The 23,267-nt window shown below is 37.6% G+C and overlaps 1 long non-coding RNA gene across 7 annotated transcripts in view; it reads left to right on the plus strand.

Moving 5' to 3' along the window:
* The first annotated feature begins 7,781 nt into the window (after positions 1-7,781).
* LOC107774515 (uncharacterized) overlaps positions 7,782-23,267 on the plus strand; it is a 28,647-nt gene continuing 13,161 nt past the window's right edge. Inside the window, exons 1-4 of one of the 7 annotated variants that reach the window (XR_012708499.1) lie at positions 7,784-7,938; positions 8,094-8,187; positions 8,472-8,583; positions 9,184-9,385. This is a non-coding gene — a long non-coding RNA (uncharacterized LOC107774515). Of the gene's footprint in view, positions 7,939-8,093; positions 8,188-8,471; positions 8,584-9,183; positions 9,386-23,267 lie in introns of all 7 variants that reach the window. The other 6 variants (XR_012708495.1, XR_012708501.1, XR_012708498.1 and 3 more) reach the window with 6 other exon arrangements.

A 23,267-nucleotide genomic window follows, 5' to 3' on the forward strand; every position in this document is an offset into this window, starting at 1 on the left:
TTTTTAAATTCTGCATGTTTAATTTCTACACTTAGATGACATGCCTATAGGATCTGTTTAATAAACTCTGCATGTTTCACTTCCACGCTTAGATACCACGCCTATCGGATCTAAATGGCTATAATCAGACATCATGTCTATCAAATTAAAATTAGTATTTTTATAGAAATCATGCCTATAGGAATTTCGTGTAAATCCTACCTGCTTCATTTCATGTTCAATTAAATACCATGCCTATAGGACCAAAATCAGTCTTTGGTACTTAGATACCATGTCTATAGGATCTAAAACCAGTTTAATAAAAATCAGTTTGACTCGTACTGTTCTGAATCAGTTTAAACAACCTCCTCCTTTTATTATTACGGTTTAGAAAGCATGCCTATAGGATCCAAATCGCCTGTTTAAAATTAACCACTGCTTTACTGCATTCCTAATTAGTAATAGACATCATGCTTATATGACATCACCAATACACACTTAGGCAAGCCTTAGGTAATAACGATAAAACTAAATCCGCCTTTGTTTAATTAGCAACTGCTACAACCAGCAGGCATGCCTGATTCGGACTTCTTATCTGAGTTATGTGATAAATTGGTTTGCTTCAACAATTAAAACTCCCATATCTTAGTACTTTAAATTCTGACCCTAAATGTGTTTAAGTCATGCTATTTATGTGCTTTACTTGATGAGGTATATATGAACCTCTTAGTTGTTTATATGTTTCACCTAATATGCAGTCCTACGTGTTTTGAGTGTTGCCTTAGTCTTTTTACTTTTAAAAACCCAAGAGTTAGCCTAAAATCCTCCCTCTTATAGGAATAGTAGTCCTAAATTCTTCCAGAACTGATAGGAATGGGACGGGTAATAGCATGCAATAGAGGTCGAGACCAATCCGTGCTTTAATACCTTAACGGGGTGGGAAGGATAGATATGGATATGATGACCGGTGTGCTAATACCATGTGTATCCCCTCTTCTGAGGAGTGTCATACCGGGTATCGCATTGATGTGATCCATATTATAAATAAATCTAGGACCCCCCTCCTTTTATATTCTAAATTATTTGTAGAACTATAACTCATTTTCAAAATTTGCCTTTTAATTGTTTTCAAACACTTGTGTGTTCAAACTTAAATCCCCTACTATTTGAGCCTATATTTGTTTATCTGCTAATTGTACAAAATTCACAAAACTGTCTGGCCGGGAACCACACTAGTGGATCCTGAGGGATGCCTAACACCTTCCCCTTGGGATAATTTCAAGTCCTTACCCTATCTCTGGTTATCAAACAAACTTAGAAATGAATCCTATAGGTGTCCTAATACACCTTAAATCATTAGGTAGCGACTCTTCAAATGTAAAACCCAGTTCCCAAAAGGAATGAATTGTCCTATACCCAAAATATCATAAACCCGATTTTCCGATGCGAAGAGGGAAAAAGGGGGGCGTGACAGGTGCATGTGCTATTTCTTGGAAGTCTTCAAAACAAACTTGTATAGCACAATCAACTATAGAGTCTGAATTCATTGCTCTTAAGTTGGTAGGGCAAGAAGCCGAGTGGTTGAGAAAATTATTGGCAGACGTGCCTTTGTGGGGAAGACAAACTTCACCAGTGTCTTTACATTGTGACTCACAAGCGGCAATTGGAATTGCCAAAAATAGTGTGTACAATGGGAAAATAAGACATATTCGCATTAGACATGGTGAGGTGAAACAATTATTAAAACATAGTGTTATTTTCTTGGAATATGTAAGGTCCGAAAGAAATTTGGCGGATCCTTTAACCAAGGATTTGGCAAGGAGAGTTATTCTTGAAACGTCGAGGGGGATGGGGCTAAAGCCCATGGATTGAGGAAGTATGGTGGATACCCGTTTGTAGTCAAACAAAGCCATATGAGACCTCAATATGCACTACATTTCCTATCCCTATGGCGTGTGGTAGTGCTTTATAAGGTTGAGCTTATTTTGCTCTTAATGATTCCATGGCCTTAAGGTGGTCTATGTGTATATAGACTTGATGGTGTCACGACCCAAAACTAACCCTGTCGTGATGGCGCCTAACGTGGTACTAGACAAGCCGACACACTACCAAAACCAATCAATATTTTTATTTTTAAGACAAAACCAAAGCTATTTAACAATAAACCTGCATAAGGAGTTTAAATCAAAATAACACTGCGGGAAGAAAGCCGGACATCAGGGTGCCACTAGTCATGAGCATCTACTACAACCGTCTGACAACATCAAGACTAACATAGCCTGGAAATAACTGAATACAACTAAGGGAGGATAAGGAGGGAGAAAAGCAGGGCTGTGATCGCCAGGCAGCTACCTTACTAACTCCGATGGATCTGCCACTAAGTAATTAACACCCGTTACTGGGTTCAGAAATATCTGGATCTGCACAAAAGGTGCAGGGAGTAATGTGAGTACACCAACTCAGTAAGTAATAAAAGTAAATAGAGACTGAGCAGTAGTGACAAGCAATAAAACATATACAGTTCATATCATGAAATCTCAGTAAAATACGAGAGGATTTTAAAATCAGGGTTTTGAATCAACTCAGCTCATTTAAATCCAGTTTCAGTAAAACCATTTAAAACATCTTTTAACAGTTTTCAACAAAGTGATGAAACAGTGAGTAAAAATGATGAAAACATAAATAGCCCCTCAGGCAAACTCACTCTTATACAACCCCTCAGGCAAACTCACTCTTATACAGCCCCTCAGGCAAACATGAATCATAAACAGCCCCTCGAGCAAACCTCACAGTCACTCATATACAGTCCCTCCGGCATTATCTCATAATCGCTCGTAAACAGCCCCTCGGGCACAATATGAATCAAGAACAACCCCTCGAGCAAAACATCATATCACTCACTTAGGGTACCCGCACTCACTGGGGGTGTACAGACTCTGGAGGGGCTCCTACAGCCCAAGCATTATAATAAGCCACCTCGTGGCATAAATCAATCAGGCCCTCGACTTCATAACAAGCCACCTCATGGCATAAATCAATCAGGCTCGCGGCCTCATAAAAATCATGAATCAATAACAACATGATGCGGCGTGCAGCCCGATCCCATAATATCCTCACAACACAGGCCCTCAGCCTCACTTAGTCAAAAATCTCTCAAGCCACTCGGGCTATCAGTAAAACAGGGTGCTCAGCCCAAAATATCATTTTATGCATCAAAACGGAGTAATAAAGATTGATTTATGAAATCAGTAAATACAGCATGACTAAGTATAGATCTTAAATTAAAAATAGTGAGAGGATAATAAGAAAAAGCCCTTAAGGGTCCAAACAGCTCTGGAACAAGGCCCAAATATGACATTCAGCCCAATTTATAGAAAATTCTTTCTAAACATATAAGTATCATATAATTTAAGTCAAATACGCAACTTTATAGTTGCTACAAGACGAACCAAGTCACAATCCCAAACGGTGCACGCCACACGCCCGTCACCTAGCATGTGCGTCACCTCAAAATAGTAAAGCAATGTGAAATCTGGGGTTTCATACCCTCAGGACTAGATTTACAATCATTACTTACCTCAAACAAGTCAATTCCAATACCGAGCAAGCCAAGCGATGCTCTAAAAATGCCATCTCATGCGTTCCGACCTCCGAATGGCTCGAAACTAACCAAAAACAACTCAAATACATCAAACAATGCTAAGGCAACCAATCCCAATTGAAAAAGGTCGAATCTTTAATCGAAAGCCCAAAATCGACCAAAAATCCCAACCCGGGCCCGCATCTCGAAACTCGGCAAAACTCACAAAATCCGACAATTCATTCCATTATGAGTCCAACCATACTAGTTTCATCCAATTCCGACTCCGAATCGATGTTCAAAACTTAAAAATTCACTTTATGAAACTTTAGGCAAAACCCCCAAATTTCACTGTGAAATCATCAATCAAATACCAAAAACGAAGATGGATTCATGAAATATAGCCAAAATCAAGTAAAGAACACTTACCCCCCAATACATATGGTGAAAATCGCCTTCAAAATCGCCCAATTGCGAGCTCCCCAACTCAAAATATGATCAAATGAACAAACCTTTATTTTATATATTTTTCTGCCAGCTATTTTGCCTTGATTCTCGTGCCAAACAATCCCGAAACTCGCTTTTTATGCCTTCAATAGATTCCTTCTGAAATTTTAGTCAAGTTAGGCTATTAAATCACTCCATTTGACCTTATATTGAAGGAGATATGTTGGTTTCAATATTTGAAAATAATGCAGATTTTTAAATACGAATCCAGTGGCAATTTCATAATTAATCTGAAAAAAATCTCGCAACCCAATTCTTAGTAAAATGATCATAAAATCCTCATACGATGTCAAAATTCGATGATTCTTTTTGCTATTGCTCCGTAATTATGATACGGATCTAATGCTTCAATAAAAACAGAAATCGAAGCTCTTTTGCTTAATGTAGTACCATTTATGCTTGAAAAACGACGTCGAAACATAAAAAACGAGCGCAACACAACTCAATCCTATCTGAAACTCACCCGAGCCCTTTGGGACCCTGTTCGAACATACCAAAAAGTCTCATATCATAAAAAAGGGCCTACTTGAGGCCTCAAAACACACATAACAACATCGAAACGATGAATCACACCTCAATTCGAAATCAATGAACTTGAAACTTCAAACTTCCACAAATGATGCCGAAACCTATGAAATCATGTCCGATTGACCTCAAATTTTGCATGCAAGGACATTATAGACCTGCTCCAACTTCCGAAATCGGAATCCGACCCCTATAATAGAAAGTCCACTCCCGATCAAACTTTTCAAAATTCCAACTTTCTCTATTTCAAGCCAAATTCTACTACGGACCTCCAAATCACAATCCGGACGCGCTCCTAAGTCCAAAATCATCCAACAGAGCTAAATGAACCATCAAAAATCCAATCTGAGGTCAAATTCTAAAAAGTCAAAACTTGGTCAAACCTTTCAAATTTAAAGCTTCTAGCTGAGAATCATTCTTCTAAATTAATTCTGAATAACCTGAAAATCAAAACCGACGATTTACATAAGTCATAATACTTCCTACGGAGCTACTCATGCCCTCAAACAACCGAGCGAAGTGCAATTTCTCAAAATGACTGGTCGGGCCATTATAGATGGAATCACCTACGTGGGTGTAAAGGTGTGGTTGCCTTTTATGAAAGACTTGGGATGTCTTTCTAGAGCACTCATGAGACCCAAGGTATATGCATGACCATAAAAGCACTTTATTAGTATCGCTGAGTTTGCATAAAATTAAGGATATAGTATGTGTTGTGGGGTCTCAACTAATGTCCATTCAGTTCAAGAGTACTTCACTTTGTGGATATTAGTTATTACCTCATTTCACTACGTGTCAATTCAAATCGAAAAATATTGACTCTTAAGTACATGTTCCTTCTTTTGCCCAGAATTGTTCTTACTCTATTTTTGTCTTTGCATTAGTGGGGGATTGTTGGTATTATTAATCTTGATAATGCAAAGCCAAATATTTCATTGTGGTCCCTTTTTTCTTCTTTACCTCTTTATCTTTTGTGAAGGATAAAGTGTCCCTTGTTGGTGGTGGAAAGTTCATTCTCTTTATATTGAATTGCCCTTTGTTGGGATTTTAAAGAGCTAGTAAAAGGAAGTGGTCTAGCGCACATGAGAAATTGATCCTGAAGGTAAAACGGGTCGATTTATCCCACTGCGCGCGAGATATACATGAGGCCTATTCCAAATTTGGTTTTGCTAAAATTATTTCTTCATTTTTGAGCTTACCAAAATATGTCCAAATTCACTCCCTTTGAATTGAATTTTGTAACGTTCTTTCTTTGTAACTGCCATGCTATTTCTGTAACAACTGTATTTAATTCTTGTAACAGCTGTGGTTAATTTTCTAACAGCTCTATTTTAATTTTTGTAACAGTTATAGATTAATTCCTTCATCTGTAGCTGTCCAATAGCTTTGCCTATAAAAGGCAGTCTCTTTGTGAATTATCCAATACATGAAAAACACATTCGTCTCTCTCTTTATTCAACCGAATTCTGGGCAACTGTTTTGTGAAATTCCAAACTTCCTGCCACTAGTGCACGTGTTTGGAGGTGCTGCGGAACCTTGAGGAGCGAACAGGTCTTAACGATTTGCACCTAGTCGGACCGAAATCGCTTTCAAGGTAGTGGTTTGCCACGACATAGTATTTTTCGGTAAGTTATTTTTGTTTTCGTCTTTTTCCTCTTGAAAAATAACTTTTTGGAATTTTTTAAATTTTTTAAAAATTCCAAAATAATCTTTAAGTGAAAATTAGAAATTTTATGACCAAACACTAAATTTTGAAAGAAAAGAAATGAAAAATGTTCGAAAAAAATGAAAAAAAAAAGAAAAACAATTCATGGCCAAACGAGCTGTAAGTAAAAATTCCCTTTTGTTGTTCTACTATCTAATAAGGGGGAGTTAGCGCACAACTGGACATGTCTGCTTGGGGTTGTAAGGATAATTTGGTCATTTCAGCTAAAATGGAACATTATGGTAGGTTAAAAAGGAATATTACTGTAGCTGCTAAATTTTTGAGTACCTTGACTAAATTGACATTTGCTTATGTCATAGTCTGTCACTACGCACTTCTCACATCAACTTTACTTTGTACTCCTCTATGTGGACCCCCCCCCCCCCCCCGCCGCAACACCTAAACCGTCTCTCATCTTTACATTTTCCAACCCTTCGTATTATTACAATTGCCACTATTTACTAATTGTATATACCTATATTAATTTTTCTGTAATTGGTATATAGTTAATTACCACTATATGTAAATTATGTGACTAATTTTTTTGGAAAAGTTTATAAATTATTTTTTTTAAAAGATTAACAAGTTTTTTGTTAAATAACCACAAGTGGCGTAAATATTTCTATCTAATAAGGGGGAGTTAGCACACAGCTGGACGACATATCTGGTTGGGGGTGTAAGGATAATTTGGTCATTTCAGCTAAAATGGAACATTATGGTAGGTTAAAAAGAAATATTACTATAGCTGCTATATAAATTTTTGAGTACCTTGACTAAATTGACCTTTGCTTATGTCATAGTCTGTCATTGCACACTTCTCACATTAGCTTTACTTTGTACTCTCTTATGTGGACCCCGCTTCCACACCCTCTCCCCCTCAACACCTAAACCGTCTCTCATCTTTATATTTTCCAACCCTTCATATTATTACAACTAATATTACTACTCGCGCAATGTGCGAACATTATTAAAGAATATTAATCATATCAAACATTCATGATCTGATTTGTTTGGATACATTTTCACAAAATTGTAGTTATCGTCTTATCTCGATGTAAGTACTCTTATAATAAAAATATATGTAACTAAATTAAACAAATCATATAATCATCGTATAACTCTTTGATGATACTAAAATATCATACTCCTTTCTTTTCAATTTATCTGGCAATATTAGAGTTAGTAAAAAATAAAGAAAGACTTTTAAAATTTGTAGTCTAAAATAAATTGTATGCCTATAATCAATTCACTAAGGGGTAAAGTATAAATTCTACGGATAAATTATTTCTAAGTAAGGAAAGGTGACATTCTTTTTTAGAGACTAAAAAGGAAAAAAGTGTTGCATAATTAAGACGGGTGAAATCTCTATATATATATATATATATATAATTGAAGGCCATTAGCCCGGTGACGTGGCAATCTTAGCGAGCAGGATTTGCATTTATCTTTTCCTACATTTTTTCTCATTTTTTCCTTGACTTCAACCGTGAAAAAAATAAGTGATGACATATTGACACCGCTTGAGAAACACCACCGTCTCTTTATACGGGTGTTTAGTCCCTAAATTGATAATGAAAAAGCCCACCATGGAGAGACATCAAATACACCTGTTGATTCTTTCTTCTCTCTTCAATGAGAAAAGGTTATTTTCTCATCTTTTATCATGAAATTTTCATGTATTCCTGACTTCTAATTTTGATAAACTTCGCATTGTGCCCTTCCGTGTATTTGCTTTATAATTCATCAAGAGTTGATCTAACTGTCGAAAATCTATTTATGATACTATCAAAATTGCAGCACCGATAATCTGAATTTGGGATTCATACACTAAAGTTGGTAACTTTCTTCTTTTACCAAAAAGAAAAAAAACTCTTCGGTCGAAAACTAAAAGGTGCATTTCTCTTGAAACTTCTGATCCAAAATTTCTTCTTCAAATCTGATATTGTTCACTTTTTATTTTTATTATGTTGCTTCACCGTTGTTGAACTTATTGGTTTACTCTTTTCTCTGCTAATCTCTCTATTCTTTGAATGAACATTAAGACTCACAGCGCAAAAGCAAAATGAGGGAAGAAATACACTATTTAGCCTCTTTATTTAATCTCTCTATACTTTCCTCATATGCATTTTTATTTCATGTGTTCTAATTACTTAATTCTGGGGGAGGAACGAACAGGATATGCTTATTTTGGTGCCCATGATGTGTTCGACACAATGACCACACAGAAAAATTGCCCACTGCTTCTGTAAATGATGTTAACAAGTGCCCAGTTATTTAATTAATAGTGGTGAGTCAGTAACTCTTTCAGAAGAAATCTTTAGCATCTATGCCTTTTTTGCTTATATTACCCTCATTTTATTTAATAAAAAAGGATTAGTAAAAAGGAAAAAAAATTACGATAAACTAACGAAACCAAAACAAAACAAAAAAAAAAGGAAATCTTAAAAGACCATATTAACAAGTGAATGTTTGCGGCATGTAAAATTTACACCCTTTCAATTTAACAAGTGAATGTTTTTGCTAAATATATATATTTTAAATGAGTACGCTTATGGAACAAAAGATCATGAATAATTGGGGATGAGGGCCGAGAATAATTTAGACTCTTTATCAATTGCATCTTCCTGTTTTCCATCTATGGTTGAAGTAACTTCCCTATAAATTAAGTGTTAAAAGTGCATTCTTTATCATTGTTTGCTATTTATCTATGTAGGTGCTATTTATTTTTTCGTTTTACAATCAATAATATGAGAAATTGATTACGCCAGTTGTATTTTGTGGTGTTGTGAATGTTCCTTAATGCTTGACGAAAAAGAATAATCATAATGTCGCAACTTTTTAGTACGACTATACTATTGACATTTGCCAAAAATGAATACCCATATAGATGGATTTTTGACAGATAAAAGAAGTCCTCACATGGTAAAAGAAGCTCATGATAAGAATATCAAAAATTGTGGGATCTATTATCATATGACAATGCCTTAGAAAGCAGCATTGTTGTTGCAACAACACCTCAACTGTAGAGAGGCAACAGAAAATCATCTTCTTGCAAACACAAATCATGTCAACTCCATCTCAAATGCAGGGTAATCTTGCTATTACACCTTCCTTCTACTTCAGAAATATGTTAGAATATCGAATCTTCTATTTATTTCTTTCCTCATACATCATATATATGAATATAACAATGGTTATGCATGAAAACAATGGTATCCGTCCAACTTGCATGCTCTATCATAGGGGTGTACAAAGGAATCCGACAAACCGCACCAACCCGATAATCCGAGTCAAATCGGAAAAAAAAACCCGACTATGGTTTGATTTGGTTTGGTGTTGGAAAAAAAACCCGACCATAATTGGTTTGGTTTGGTTTTAACTAAAGAAAGTCAAACCGAAACTAAACCAACCCGACATTACATATATAGAAATTTTAGATTTATTTAATATATAAATATACTTATTGTGATGCAATTTATAAATATTTCTTAAAAAATTTCATAATTTTATCATTTAAGGTATTATTTCAAGGTTGGATTTAGAACTTTTGAATGTTCCAATAAGTTTTATAGCCATTAATATTAGTAAATTAAATAATGTTAACAAAAGCCCAAACCAAAATCAAATCAATACTAATACTAAGAAAAGACATTCAATTCAATATTACGAACGAGAATGTATTAAATATCTATTTTTTATTTTGCAATAATTTAGATAAAAATGCATAACCTATTTTTATTTTTCTTTAGCGTTTAGTCGTGTAATTAATACTCCCTTATTAGTCTATTTATTTTAGCATGATTTAGTAATTTTAGATTATGTTTCTTTTTATTATGGCTTTTTTAATTAGCAATATTTATATTATATAATTTTATTGTCTTTATTGTTGAATATTTCAGGATAATGCCATGACATATCTCATATTTTTTATTATTTTCTTGAAAATACTTTATATAGTTGTATCTTACTAGGATTAAAGAAGTATTTTGAGCATACATTATATGTTTTGTTATACGAAGATTTTACCGGAAAAAACCCGAAAAATCCGAAAACTCGAGAAAAATCGAGATTGAAAAATCCGAGTTTTATTGGTTTGGTTTGGTCTTTAGATTTAATAACCCGAAATAATTGGTTTGGTTTGGTAATTATAAAATCCGAACTAACCCGACCCCTACTCTATCAATTTAATTTTTTCCATGTGGTAGTACTTATTGTCGAGTTTTTCCCCCATCGGATTGATTTGACAAGGAATAATGTGGTTCATGCTTTTCAGTTTCTTTTTTAAGTTAAGCCCCAAAACTTTCCATGTGGTAGTACTGATTGTCGAGTTTTTTCCCCCATCGGATTGATTTGACAAGGAATAATGTGGTTCATGCTTTTTCAATTTTTTTTAAGTTAAGCCCCAAAACTGTAGTAATACTCATTGTCACACCTCTTTTTTCGCCTGCGCCACCTTAAAAGGGCGCGGAAGGGAGTTTTTTCCAATTAAAGGACAATCAAAACGGGATTTATTTATTTATTCAGAGTCGCCACTCGGAAGATTTAGGGTGTCCCAAGTCACCAATTTAATCCCGAATCGAGGAAAATATTCGACTTTCCAAATGAAGTCCGCGAACTAGAAATTCTAAGTAAGGAATTCTGTTGACTCGAGGGAAGGTGTTAGGCACCCCCAAATCCCATGGTTCTAGCACAGTCGCTTAAACTGTTGTAATGGCTAAAATATCTGAATTTTAATACCTGTTCAAAAACTATAGTGCAATTTCAACTTTTAACCGCTTTATTGTTATTATTATTTTTATAGAGAATTGCAACGTCGTGAGAATGTATCTCGAACCACGTCACATCAATGTACCCGTGGTTATCGACATATTTCGACTCTGTTGAGATTTGGATTTGGGTCACATAAATGTGCACCCGAGTTTTAAGAAAATTAAATTATTAAAGGCGCGCCTAAAGCGACTAGCGTATCATTTACTTTGGGTATGGCCGTGAGAGTTTGCTAAACGGTCCATTCCGAAGTCTAAGCAATTTTTAAAGTAAATATTTACCGAGGGCCCCACAATTTTTATATTTTTACTCGGCGAGGCTCATCTCATTCTTTTTAAAAGAAAGGTCCTAAAGCGACTACATTTCTATTTAGGTTGTTCTCTAAAATAAAAGAAAATGATCCTAGTTAATTACATGCTAAAAAAACGTGACATATTAATTGCTAGATTAAGACAAATGTTATTGGAAGAGAAGATTACTGAAATTGAAATTATAAATAAAATGCAACATCGACAAATAACATATTCAAAAAAAACTAATTAACCTATAGCTAGATTAAACTCGCATGGTTAGACGAATTGATTCATTGGGACTAAATGCTTTTCAACTATTTGAAACTAAACCCACCTTAATTACTGATGCTTACAAAAGTTTGTTGAAGCTAACTCGTTAACTTGGATAACCTATTGGATTAAGGTTCTTATCCTTTCTACATTGAATCGCACTTCAAATATGTCAAGCCTACAGATTCTATAAAATTAATGGCCTTTTTATTTCTGCCTAAAACTGGCGGAACTAAACCTATTCAAACAATTATCCCTTCAAACCAAACAAATCCCCTTTTTAAACAAACGAGCTGCCTGAACCAAACATTAATACCTAATTCACACAATTAGTCCAAATTTATGCCTTAACTAGGTTTATCAGCAGGTTCACGATTAACTTGTTATTTCAGACTGATGCCGGCTCCAATTAGGATTACCTAAACTTGTTTAATTCTAATAACTCAATATACTTAATTCGAAATAAAATAGAATTCTAACTAACATACACTGGAAAGCTATTAATAGTTTACAAATTACAGTTTATAATCAAAAGAAAATAGTTCTAGCCAAATATGAATTTCATCGTCCATGTTCTTAATTTGAATTACAAAGATAGATTATACATCTGCCTATCATTTGACTATTAAACATGCAAATACAAATTAAAGACTTGACTACTTGAGTATTTCTTTTCACTACAACAGCCGCATCCCAATGATTCGAAAGTGTACCTGATAGTAGAAACGGAAGAAGAAAGTGAAGATCAGTAACTAGTAGCTAACAACAACGACAATCAGCACCAAGCAGTACAACAACAACCAGTAAACCCAGCTCAAACGAAACTGAAAACTCAGCAGTACCAAAATGAAACATAGACAGATGCAAGGAAACAAAAGTTTTCTGATTTTCAAATACTTAGGAACAGCAGCCTGACAACTCTTAGTGCAAAAGTTCAAACTCAACACTCTAACTCTTAATCTAAAAGTTCTGATTTTTTTTCTGAATTTGTTTCCTCTCCTTTTCCAGTATTTCCAGATTTCTTCTTTCTTTTTTAGTCCCGTTTTTTTTTCTCTTTTTCAGTCTGCCCCCCTTTTTATACAATCTGCCCGGTCTTTTTCCCTTTCAAAAAAAATCAGAATTCCCCACTAAAAATCTGCTCTTTTTACTTTAAATCCCACTAAGGAAGCCTTTTCCCTGATTTTCAGCCCCCATTACCTCTCGTTCCCCATTAATGTATTAGTTAATACCCCCATTAACAAAGCACTAATACTAAAATATAAACTTAACTGTTTCAATCCCAAATTGCCCCTGAAAACCCTTAATATTACTGCCCTCCTAACATAAACACTATTGCATTACAACTTTTAAAATCTGAAATCTGTTTTCAACCTTAACAAAGATTTAAAATTTAAACCTGACTTTCAAATGTACCCAAACTTATTTCCGATTACTGAAGGACTAAAGTTAGAAATCAATTGGAACAAATGAACTTGGAATTAAATCAATCTAGACTTAACACAACATAGAACTTAACACAATCCCTAAAACTGAAATTGAAATATTTAATCAATATGCACATGAATGCAAACATCAGGAATGCAAGTTCATTGTCATTAGGATGACAATGCCCTGAAACCAAATGGCCACGAATCAAATATACACAACAATGTTTGACAAACTTTCTGTTTTAACAAACGAGAGTGAATTAATTGACGAAACTAATTAATGGACTGCTTACAACAACTGATACTAAACAATCAGACCCCAAACAATTAGGCAATTCACAGGCAATTTCAGTGGTATTGACAGAAACATAGATTAACTGGAAACTAATTAATCGACGCAACTCATTAATCGATTATACAAATTATAACACATAACAATCATATCGAACCTAAACAAATGATAGAATTGATCCTATTGAATATGAACAAGGTCAATTGACCAAAAGAAATTTTAAAATCAATACAGCAGATAAACAGATATGTAGAGAAGCAAATACGAAGGAAAGAAAAGGAAATACCTCATAATAACAGAATTATACGGACCCAGTCTTCGAAACTCTGATTCGGACACTTTGAGATCGAACAGACCTTAGTCGAAGTATTCTCAACTGAAAATACTTCGATTAAGGTCGATTAGACCCCAACATTTTATTAAATTTGGGCAGATTCCATGATTTGGAATTTTAGGGTTCTTGAAGGTCTAATTTGGGGCTTGATCATTTCTGGTCAGATTCGAACCAAACCAAGTTTGGTTTGGTTACAAGTAAGGTCAGGAGAGTGACTGGTGTGATTTTGGGGTACATTAGGGTAGTTTTAGATTTTGCTCGAATCTTCAAATGAAGATTCGAGCAGTTCCAGGAAGATTCTACCTAAACTACTACCGGATCTATGACTAGGATAGTCAGGAGAAGCTATGGTGTTAATTTGGTAGCCATCGGAAAGGGTTGGGTTTTCAGGCCAACCTTCAATCGAAGATTCGACGTTGGGGCCTGATTCGAGAGATATGGGTTATGGATTTGGAATGGGGAGGTTAAGAGGAGTCGAGGGTGTTAAGCTGGGGTCATTTGGACCACCGGAACCGCCGTGAGACGATTTCCGGTGGGCGGAAGACGGTGGTTGAAGGCGGCGGACATGTCTGATCTTTGAAGGTTCAAAGACGAAGAGGTGAAGGGGGGTATGGCTTTGGGGGGTGTGGGGTATGGTTTAGGACTTATATACGGGGTGAGGTAATTGATCCTGGTCGTTGGATGAGCTGGGATCGATGGCCAGGATCTTTCGTTAAGGGGGAAACGGTGCCGTTTGATTAAATGAGACTGGGTCGGTCTTTGGGATGAAGTGGGTCGGGTATAGAGGATTGATCGGGACCGTTGGATTAAAGGGAAAAGACGGCCCTGATTGATTGTGATCATACAGCGTCGTTTGGATTAATGAAAGAACTGAACTGGACCGTTAGATCTGACTGATCAATGGTCCAGATTGAAAGCATCCAAATGACGTCGTTTGGGAGACGGCTGAGAGACCTGGTCTTGGACTGGGTTATTACACACATTGGGCCTGCTCTTTTGGTTTAATTGTGAAGCCCAAATCCGATTTTTTCTTCAATTTTTTGCACTCTTTTCTTTAGAAAAAAATTCCTAATTAAATAACAACCAAAATTAAACTACATAGATATTAATTAACACTTAACGACAATTAACACACAAATTAAAACATTTAAAATCACACGATGACAACAAATAGAATAAAAATGCATATTTTTGTGATTTTCGCTTTTTAAAACCAAATTATGGTTTAATTAATTCTTAAAGGCTCAATTAATCCTATATATGCATGCAACAAGTATTTTTGTATTTTTAATTAAACTGCAACAAGGTAAACATTTACGAACAAAATAATTACTAAAATGTCACGCAAACTCTCAAGATTGTACCCGAAGGTAACTTGCTTTATTTTTCGATTTCTTTTGGAGTAATTATCGTGAAGCAAAAATCACGTGCTCACAGCTGCACCTCGTTGACCGAAAACATGAAAAGTTTTTGTACAAAGATAAAGTGAGCGGATACGAGCGATTTTTGCCCGTTGGAATACACCGTGTGAAGCATTTTTGAAAAGGATTTAACCGAACCTTTGCTTCAAAGGTTTCCTACATATCCCTGGCTAGAAGGGAATCAGGTTAATGTAGTTCGGGAAGTTTTGGTAGCTGGGACTTCCATGGAACTGCGTTTTGTTGTTATTGTTGTTGCTACTGCCTCCCGATCTCCTTATTACACCGTGCCAAAAGAAAATAAGAAGCTAGACTAAGCTAGGAATTACAAAATCTTATTTGTCTTCCCCTTGCTCTGGTTGCCTCGCTTTTATCAGCTTGTGTTTCCTCTGGTGCCTTTCTTTCGAAAATTGCTGGGGATGACACTGGCCTTTTGCCTTTTTGAGCATAAGTTTTATTATTCCGTTCTATCTGCTGGGGACACTGCTTCCTACATTAAAGCTTGTTATGTTGGGGATCTTTGTTGTACTCCTCCTTATTAATGACTTCTGTTTGATCTTAAAATGTACACCTCTGTTCTGCAGGCGGGCTCCTGACTTCAACATCTTCCTCAAAATTTTAACACCTCCATTCTCCAGGTGGGCTCCTGACTTCTTCAACTTCCCAAAATTATCCAGCCTCCATTCTCCAGGCGGGCTCCTGACTTCAATAACTTCTTAAATTCTAACACCTCCATTCTCCAGGCGGGCTCCTGACTTCTTCAATTTTCTCAAAATTTTATCACCTCCATTCTCCAAGCGAGCTCCTGACTTCTTTAACTTCCTCAAAATTTTAACACCTCCATTCTCCAGGCGGACTCCTGACTTCTTCGACTTAAATATAACGACCTCCATTCTACAAGCGGGCTCCTGACTTCAACAACTTCCTCAAAATTTTAACACCTTTATTCTCCAGGCGGGCTCCTGACTTCTTCAACTTCCTCAACATTTTAACACCTTCATTCTCCAGGCGAGCTCCTGACTTCAACAACTTTATCAAATAATTCAGCCTCCATTTTCCAGGCAGGCTCCTGACTTCAACAACAACTCCGAAAAATAACACCTCTATTCTCCAGGCGGGCTCCTGACTCCAACTTAAAATATAACAACCTCTGTTCTACAGGCGGGCTCCTGACTTCAACAACTGCTCAAAATAATTCAGCCTCCATTCTCCAGGCCGGCTCCTGACTTCAATAACTTCTTAAATTATAACACCTCCATTCTTTAGGCGGGCTCCTGACTTCTTCAATTTTCTCAAAATTTTATCACCTTCATTCTCCAGGCGGGCTCCTGACTTCTTCAATTTTCTCAAAATTTTATCACCTCTATTCTCCAGGCGGGCTTCTGACTTCTTCAACTTCTTCCTTCAAAATTGGTGTTTTATTCCTCTAAAAATTGCTGGGGATAACACCGATATTTTATTTCATCAATGTGTCATTTTCCTTCTTCGAAGACTATTTCCTTTAAAGCTGGTGCTTTCACTTCCCTGAAACCTGTCGGGAATAACACTGCTGGGGAATTATCTTTCTATTTTTAACAATGGTGGGGATGATACTAATTATATTGCTTCTTCCAAGATTGCTTTTCTCTTACAACTTGTATCTCCCTTCTCGTATACTGCTGGGGATTTTTCTTCCTTCAACACTTGTGTTATCTTCTCTCTTTCCCAAATGACTATCTGATTTTAAGAAAATTTTCGTAATGAGAGAAAATTTTCTGCCCCAGTTTGATAATCTTCTTTCTGACCCTGTCTTCCTGCAGTCAATAATATTTCCTTTCCCTGTTTCAAATCAAAGAAAAATTTGTTAGCTTAAAACGGGGCGAGTAGTCGTGCCACTTCTGTTGGGGATGATTTTTCCTTTTCTTTTCTCTGCTTTGCTATAAAAATTTCTGGGAGAATATTGATTGTTGGGGCTGGTATTCCTGCTGGGGATGGTTTTCATTTCTCTTCCTTCCCCGCTCCGTGTTGTCCTACCATTGTGGAGCTTGGTCGAGAATCTGTCGGAGTTGTTCCTGTATCTCGCAAATCTGTTGGGGATCATCTTGGAATTTGATCCATAACTTCCCTTGGAAAATTTGGGCCTCTTAGGATCTAAACCCATTCATCATTTGGTCTTGCGACAAACTTCTTTTCGCTTTGTCGCCTTATCTTTGGGTTGTCCTTTTCGTATTTTGCCTTGCACCATTTTGGCAACTGGTAATAAGCTCTGAAAATCCTTTTCAAAGATAAACTGTTGGGGAAATAAAATCTTTTAAACCAAAAAATGAAAGCGTGATAATTTTAAAGATAGAAAAAGAAGTCTTTCTGAACAAACGCTGGGGAAAAAGAAAAGAAAAGAACTTATCTGAATGATATAACCAATCTCAACGATCATGTCATGCATTCCGGATTGATCAACCCAGTCTATTTGTATCAATCAATCTTTCAGATGGCCTCATCTCGCTGGGGATAAATAAATACTCAACTTTTTCCAAAGGTGGACCTTTTCCGCCAATCTCGCCTTGTCGCCTCATAGTGACCTTCTAGGGGTTTTCACTAATAAGACTCTCTCATTTCTCTCAACTCATGTCGCCTCATGGTGCCTGTGAAGGTTTTCATCGATAAGACTCTCTCATTTTATTTTATTTTTCAGCTGGGGATTGGAGCGTTGTCGATATGACGCTCTTTGTTGGGGATTCTTTCGGCTATCAATTCATTTCCAGTTTATGATCCTCTTCCTTGCTGGGGATTAGAGTGTTGTTCCCGACTTCCACGTACATGAACATGGAACTTCTCAGATACTAATCGGGAGGTCTTTTTTGGACATCAATATGGTTTTTTGTGTATGGCTAAAAGGAAAAGGGGTATCAAAAGTTTAAAATAATTTGGAGGGGTGAAACAGTACAACTCTTGGAATCAAACTTTCTTTTCACAACTTCTGCCCCAGTTCTTCTTACTTGGGGATTTTTTATTTTTGTTGCACTATGACCGAGTCGTGAGGCGCCTACGTATCCTTCTTTGAGGAATCAGGTCAAACGTAGTTCCCGCTTCCTTTGTTTTTCTTATGATTTTGCTTTTGTCTTTATTATTGTTTTTCTCTCTTTTTATCTTTATTTTTAATTTCTGACTCCAAAAGAGGGATATGAAAGAATAAATAAGGCTCAAAAGGGTAAGCAAAGGTTAAAGTGTTTTGATAGAAGAAAGAATTGCCTCCGTCATTTCATTCTCCGATAAATGCCAACCACAAACAAATGACAATTACAATCAAAAGAGATCATACATAATATCTCTTAACTGCGTCGAAATTGATAGCCATGTCGACGCATTTCCTCTCGATATCTGTTAAACATAAAGCACCATTGGACAATACTCTAGTTACAATGAATGGTCCTTACCAATTCGGGGCGAACTTGCCCTTTGCTTCTGCTTGGTGTGGCAGGATTCGTTTCAACACTTGTTGCCCCACTTCAAATTTTCTGGGGCGCACCCTCTTGTTGTAGGCTCTTGCCATTCTCCTTTGATATAACTGGCCATGACACACAGCTGCCAATCTCTTTTCATCAATCAAGCTTAGATGCTCCAAACGGGTTTTGACCCACTCGTCATCATCAATCTCAGCTTCAGCAACAATCCGAAGGGATGGAATTTCAACTTCCGCTGGTATTACTGCTTCAGTTCCATATACCAACAAATAAGGGGTTGCACCTACTGAAGTCCGGACGGTAGTGCGATAACCCAACAATGCAAATGGTAATTTTTCATGCCATTGCCTGGATCCTTCTACCATCTTCCTCAGTATCTTCTTGATGTTCTTGTTGGCTGCTTCAACAGCTCCATTCGCCTTGGGACGATATAGTGTGGAGTTACGGTGTATAATCTTAAACTGTTCACAAACTTCTCTCATCAAATTGCTGTTAAGATTAGCACCATTGTCCATGATTATCACTTTCGGGATCCTAAATCTACAGATGATATGGGAATGGACAAAATCCACCACTGCCTTCTTGGTTACTGACTTGAAAGTTTTGGCTTCAACCCACTTAGTAAAATAATCGATGGCCACCAGAATGAACTTGTGACCGTTCGAAGCTGTCGGCTCAATAGGCCCAATGACATCCATGCCCCATGCCACAAATGGCCATGATACTGACATTGTGTGCAATTTCGTTGGTGGAGAATGAATCAGATCGTCGTGTATCTGACACTGATGGCATTTCCGCACGAAATTGATACAATCATGCTCCATAGTGAGCCAATAATACCCTGCTCGAAGAATCTTCTTCGCCAATACATATCCGCTCATATGTGGCCCACAAACTCCAGCATGTACCTCTGTCATAACTGTCGTGGCTTGACTGGCGTCTATACATCTCAGCAATCCCAAATCTAGGGTTCTTTTGTACAACACTCCTCCACTGAGGAAGAAACCACTTGACAATCGCCGAATGGCTATTTTTTGATCTCCGGTGGCCTGCTCCGGGTATATCCCCATCCTGAGGTACTCTTTGACGTCATAAAACCATGGCTCGCCATCCACTTCTTCCTCTATCATGTTGCAATAGGCATGCTGATCACAAACCTGGATGTGCAACGGGTCAACATGAATTTTTTCTGGGTGGTGCAACATTGATGCTAAAGTGGACAATGCATCGGCAACCTCATTGTGAACTCTTGGGATGTGTCTGAACTCCACTGATCGAAATTGCTTGCTCAGATCGTGCAAACATTGTCGATATGGTATGAGCTTCAAATCTTGTGTTTCCCATTCACCCTGAATCTGATGCACCAGGAGGTCCGAGTCCCCCAAGACCAAGATGTCATGGACATCCATGTCTGCCGCTAATCGCAAACCCAAAATGCATGCCTCATACTCAGCCATGTTGTTGGTACAATAGAAAAGTAGTTGAGCTATAACAGGATAATGATGTCCTGTTTCAGAAATAAGCACTGCTCCTATTCCAACTCCCTTCGCATTTGCGGCTCCATCAAAGAAAAGCTTCCAACCTGGTTCCTCAGGTAAGTCCAACTCATCTATATTCATTACTTCCTCATCAGGAAAATATGTCCTCAACGGCTCGTATTCTTCATCAACAAGATTCTCAGCTAAGTGATCTGCCAACGCTTGGGCCTTCATGGTTGTCCTCGTCACATAGACGATGTCAAACTCCGTGAGTAATATTTGCCATTTTGCTAACCTTCCTGTGGGCATAGGCTTCTGGAAAATATACTTTAATGGATCCAAACGGGAAATGAGATAAGTAGTATATGAGGATAAATAATGCTTCAATTTCTGGGCCACCCAGGTTAAGGCGCAACATGTCTTCTCGAGTTGAGTGTACTTAACTCATATACTGTAAACTTCTTGCTGAGATAATAGATGGCTTGCTCTTTTCTTCCTGTAATGTCGTGTTGTCCCAACACGCAACAAAACGAATTCTCCAAGACCGTTAGATAAAGAATTAATGGTCTTCCCGGCTCAGGGGGAACCAATACAGGTGGATTTGATAAATATTCTTTGATCTGGTCGAATGCCTTCTGGCATTCCTCCGTCCATCCTACCGCGGCATCCTTCTTCAACAGTCGAAAAATTGGTTCACAGGTTGCTGTGAGTTGAGCAATAAATCTGCTGATGTAATTCAACCTTCCCAACAAACTCATTACTTCTGTCTTGTTCTTCGGCGGTGGAAAATCTTGGATAGATTTGATCTTTGATGGATCCAGTTCAATACCTCGCCGACTGACGATGAATCCCAAAAGCTTCCCAGATGGAACACCAAATGCACATTTGGCCGGGTTGAGCTTAATATCATACCTTCAAAGTCTTTGAAAGAACTTCCTTAGTTCTGCTACGTGGTCTTCCTGATGCTTGGACTTTATGATCACATCGTCTACGTACACCTCAATTTCTTTGTGGATCATGTCATGAAACACAGTGGTCATTGCTCTCATGTACGTCGCCCCAGCATTCTTCAAACTAAATGGCATTACCCGGTAGCAATAAGTTCCCCACAGTGTAATGAAGGCTGTCTTTTCCGCATCTTCCTCATCCATCAAAATCTGATGATACCCAGCATAGCAATCCACAAAAGATCCGATCTCACGTCCGGCACAATTGTCGATCAAGATATGGATGTTGGGTAAAGGAAAGTTGTCTTTAGGGCTTGCCCTGTTCAAATTGCGGTAATCGACACACGCCCTGATCTTTCCATCTTTTTTTGGTACCGGCACCACATTAGCCAACCAATCAGGATATCGAGTGACACGAATAACCTTTGCTTGCAGCTGCTTGGTTACTTCTTCTTTAATCTTCACACTCATATCCATTTTGAACTTCCTCAATTTTTGCTTGACGGGAGGGCATGCCGGTTCAGTGGGCAATTTATGAACCATTAAATTTGTGCTTAACCCCGGCATATCATCATACGACAATGCAAAAACATCTTTGAACTTAATAAGTGTTTTGATCAATTCCTCCCTGATATTTGGTGCAATGTGGATGCTTATTTTAGTTTCTCTGATATCGCCGGCATCCCCTAAACTGATGGCTTCTGTGTCATTTAAATTGGGTTTGCATTTTTCTTCAAACTGGCTTAACTCCCTATTTATCTCCTCGAATGCTTCATCCTCATCGTATTCCGATTCATTATCATAATCGACCTCTTGTATGATTAGCTCAGAATCAGATTGACCTTTTTGACTAGGTTGAAGATCCGTTGTGCATGCCATGTCATTAGAACCAGTATGAAAAGAACTGTTCAGAAAAAGAAACGAAAGAAACAAAATTAAAAATAGTAACTTATAAAATAAAAAAAATAAAGAAGACACTTTTCATTTTATTGAATTATGGGGTAACAAGGTTTCACACTTTATTGAACACAATAAGAAGGAATCTGGATAACAACCCTGGAATAATCCAGAAAACAAACAAGGAAAATCAGAGCCAACTACCAGGACTCCCTCCAAGTAGGAAGAGGAGTAGCTATCCAATTGTTGACCTTGACCTTAGGACCCACAAACTGTATGTCTGCCTTACTGGAACCCTCTCCAGCTTCTATCATGTTGATATCGGCAAACACTCTTTCAAAGCTTTCATTCAAATCTCCATCTGGCCCCATCAGAGGTCCAAGAACTTTCGGGACCGGCGACTTTCTGCATCCTGCTTTGACAAATGATCTGGACAGGCGTGGGACTGGCTTAGGAAGGACCCAAACTCTTTTCTTTAATTTGCGGGCTCGCTTCACATCCTCTACGGTAGGCTTGAATCCCAACCCAAAAGTTTCCAGGTTCTTGGGCAAAGAAACTGGCTGGATCATTCCCTACAGATCAACCCCCAGACCTTTTCCTGGTACAAACCCATTATTCAACATTTATGATGCTATCATGAAGGTTGCAGCTGTGATTCTGGGAAGTGGAAGGCCCCCGCCCTTAGGAATTTTGTCTACTGAGACTGCGTCGAAAACCTGATAAACCCATGGGCCCTTATCATCGTCGATTTCTATGAAGGGCACAATAGCATCGCTGACGGCGTGTGTGCCGTCATCCCCGTGTACCACAATCTCTTGTCTATCCCATTCAAATTTGACCACTTGATGCAGTGTAGAAGGTACTGCTTTAGCTGCATGGATCCAGGGTCGTCCCAACAAAAGATTGTACGACACTGCCACATCTATTACTTGAAATACCATGGTGAACTCGACTGGACCAATGGTTAATTCCAGTACGATATCACCCATTGTGTTAGTGCCGCCCCCATCAAAACCTCGAACGTACACACTGTTCTTGTGGATCCTATCATCCGCAACCTTTAGTTTGTTTAGAGTGGCCAAAGGGCAGATATTGGCAATTGACCCATTATCAATTAGTGCTCGAGTGACCACCGATTCTTCGCATTTTACCGTCAGGTAGAGTGCTCTGTTGTGTTCAGTACCCTCTACCGGTAACTCATCGTCAGAGAATGTCACTCGGTTTACTTTGAAGATCATGTGCGCTACTTTCTCCAAATGGTTCACTGAGAGCTTTTCCGGGACATAGGCTTCGTTCAGAATCTTCATTAAGGCCTGACAATGATCGTTCGAATGGATTAACAAAGATAGCAACGAAATCTAGGCTGGGGTCTTTCTCAATTGCTCTATAATTGAGTAATTATGCGCCT

This window comes from Nicotiana tabacum, chromosome 1 (assembly GCF_000715075.1).
Source record: "Nicotiana tabacum cultivar K326 chromosome 1, ASM71507v2, whole genome shotgun sequence".
Taxonomy (NCBI): domain Eukaryota; kingdom Viridiplantae; phylum Streptophyta; class Magnoliopsida; order Solanales; family Solanaceae; genus Nicotiana; species Nicotiana tabacum.